The sequence below is a fragment of the Phyllobates terribilis genome, unplaced genomic scaffold (assembly GCF_046119375.1).
Source record: "Phyllobates terribilis strain yellow unplaced genomic scaffold, ASM4611937v1 Scaffold_72__1_contigs__length_7157903, whole genome shotgun sequence".
In the NCBI taxonomy this organism is placed as follows: domain Eukaryota; kingdom Metazoa; phylum Chordata; class Amphibia; order Anura; family Dendrobatidae; genus Phyllobates; species Phyllobates terribilis.
This window is the reverse complement of record NW_027362832.1, coordinates 6,996,985-7,000,000: the sequence shown is the minus strand read 5'-3', so window position 1 is coordinate 7,000,000 and position 3,016 is coordinate 6,996,985.

Here is a 3,016-nt window from a genome sequence, read left to right as displayed (position 1 = left end):
AAGTCGTACTGCTGGAGGGTGAGGCTCCAGCGTAACAACCTTCCGTTGGCACCTGACATGGTGTGCAGCCAACTCAGGGGGTTGTGGTCAGTCACGACAGTGAAGGGGCGCCCGTACAAGTAACGCTGTAAGCGGTTGAGGGCCCATACAATGGCCAGGTACTCCTTCTTTATGGTGGAATAGGCCACTTCCCTCGGCAGCAGTTTCCGGCTTAGGTACAACACGGGGTGTTCTTGGTTCCCCGAGTCGACCTGGCTGAGTACCGCACCGAGGCCAAACTCACTGGCGTCGGTCTGTACTAAGAGTGGCCGTGTGCCGTCGACCGCCTTTAGTACAGGAGAGCTGCTCAGGGCAGTCTTCAAAGCCCTAAAGGCCACCTCGCATTCATCCGTCCATTGACGGAATGGGGTAGGCTCTTCCTGGTGAGGTCTGTCAAGGGCTTCGCAAGGCTACTATAGTCCTGCACAAAGCGTCTATAGTACCCTGCGGTGCCCAAGAAGGACTGCTCCTGCTTCTTGGTCCTGGGGGTGGGCCAGGACACGATAGCGTCCACCTTCCCAGGCTCTGGCTTCAGAGTACCCCCACCTACCCGGTGCCCCAGGTAGTGGACCTCATTCATGTCCATCTGGCAATTTCCTGGCTTAATGGTCAAGCCCGCCTGGTTAATGCGACCAAGCACCTGCTGCAGATGCTCGAGGTGATCCTCCCAGGTGGGACTGAAGACGGCAATATCATCCAGGTACGCCACTCCAGTCCCTGGAGCAGGTGGTTGACCATTCGCTGGAACATGGCAGGGGCATTTTTCATGCCAAAAGGCATGACAGTGGATTCATACAATCCGAAGGGGGTGATAAAGGCGGACTTCTCCTGGGCCCCGGGGCTCAAGGGAATCTGCCAATATCCCCGACTCAGGTCCATAATGGAGAGATAGCTCGCGCTGGCTAACCAGCTCCAGCAGCTCCTCAATGCGTGGCATGGGTTGTGCGTCAGAGGCTGTGATAGCGTTGAGCCCCCTGTAGTCCACACAGAACCGGGTGGTCCGGTTCTTCATTGGCACCAGGACTACAGGTGAGGCCCACGCACTTTTGGACCGCTTAATCACCCCCAACCCCAGCATCTCCTCCGGCTGTCCGCCGGAGTAAAGCATGATTCCCGGTGTCCACTTCATGGACCGCTGCCTCAGTCCTGCCAGGCATGCTGGTGAACACTGCTTGGAAGGGTCTCAGCACTGCTTGCAGCTGAGACCTCTGGTCTGCGGATAGCAAGGCGCTTATCTCTACATCTTCTAGGGACCCGCTGGCCTTCGCTTGGGCCAGCATGTCCAAGAGGGGGTCGTCCTCCCCATCCTTGGGCAGGCTGCAGACCGGTAGGATGCAAGCTCCAAGTTCTTGTTGAGGCTTCATCAGGGATGTGCGTTCGTTTTTTCGTGGGATTGCTCGTCAGTTCCCGCCCCGGAGGGCGTGTTTGGCTCCTTGGCGGCTCAATCTAGTCTTGGAGACTCTTCAGCACGGGCCGTTTGAGCCTATGGATTCAGCTACGTCTTACTTGCTTTCTTGGAAGGTGGCCTTCCTGGTGGCGGTCACCTCTTTGAGAAGGGTTTCTGAGTTGGCGGCTCTGTCTTGCTCGCCCCCTTTTCTGGAGTTCCACTCGGATCGCGTGGTGCTTCGTACCCGTTGCGATTTTCTGCCCAAAGTGGTGTCGCGTTTCCACGTCAATCAGGACATAGTGTTGCCCTTCCTCTGTCCAAAACCATGGAATCCAAAGGAACGGCCTTGCACTCATTGAATTTGGTGCGGGCTTTGAAGTTCTATCTTACCATCACGCAAGGGTTTCGGAAGTCGGACTCTCTGTTTGTGATTCCTGCTGGTCGTCGGCGTGGTCAGCGGGCTTCCAAGGACACTATAGCTCGGTGGATACGTTCGGCTATCCTGGAGGCGTACCGGCTCAAGGGCGAGCCTTGTCCGGTTAAGGTTCGAGCTCATTCCACGAGAGCGGTTGGTTCGTCGTGGGCTGTTCGTCAGGGGGCCTCGGCAGCGCAGCTCTGCCGGGCGGCTACATGGCGTTCCGTCCACACTCTTACTAAATTTTATAAAGTGGACGTGAGTTCTTTCGCTGATGCGGCCTTGGGACGCAGGGTCCTGCAGGCGGCGGTGGTTTAGATTATATCTTTATCTAGTTTTGGCGCTTGTTGCACGCTTGCCTAGTTGTTGGGGTGTTGGCGATTCTGCCACTGTTTCCCACCCTTGAGTTCTGGACTGCTTTAGGACGTCCCACTAGTAATGGATCTGTGTCTCCCTTCCTTCCCTTCTGCTGCTGAAAGACGGATTTTGGTAAGACCTTACCTGTAAAATCCTTTTCAGCGAAGGAAGGAAGGGAGACACAGCACCCTCCCAGGGCAGAAGTGTATTATTGTTTTCCAGATGCAGCGCGACTCATCTCTGATGGCGGTCATTGGGACTGGGGTCGGCGCGCTAGGGCTCTGTTCCAGCATTGCCAGCTCATCGCAGTTGTCAGGTCCAGTGAGTAGTGCCTGGGACTGTGTGTTCTTTCTGTTAAATGCATAACCTGTTGTTTTGTTCCGCTGGTGTTGTCTGTTCTTCCTTAGCTTGTGTACGGACTGAGGAACATGGGAGTAGGAGGAGCCTAAGATGGAGGGGCCGGTCGTCACTTTTTATAAATCTGAGGTGAACTATCCTGTGGGGCTCCGCCTACCCACTAGTAATGGATCTGTGTCTCCCTTACTTCCTTCCTTCGCTGAAAAGGATTTTACAGGTAAGGTCTTACCAAAATCCGTCTTTCCTGGGGCGGTCCTCATGTGAGCCAGTTTCTTTGTAGCGCTTGATGGTTTTTGCAACTACACTTGGGGACTCATTCAAAGTTTGCCCAATTTTTCGGACTGACTGACCTTCATTTCTGAAAGTAATGATGGCCACTCGTTTTTCCTTACTTAGCTGCTTTTTTCTTGCCATAATACAAATTCTAACTGTCTATTCAGTAGGACTATCAACTGTGTATC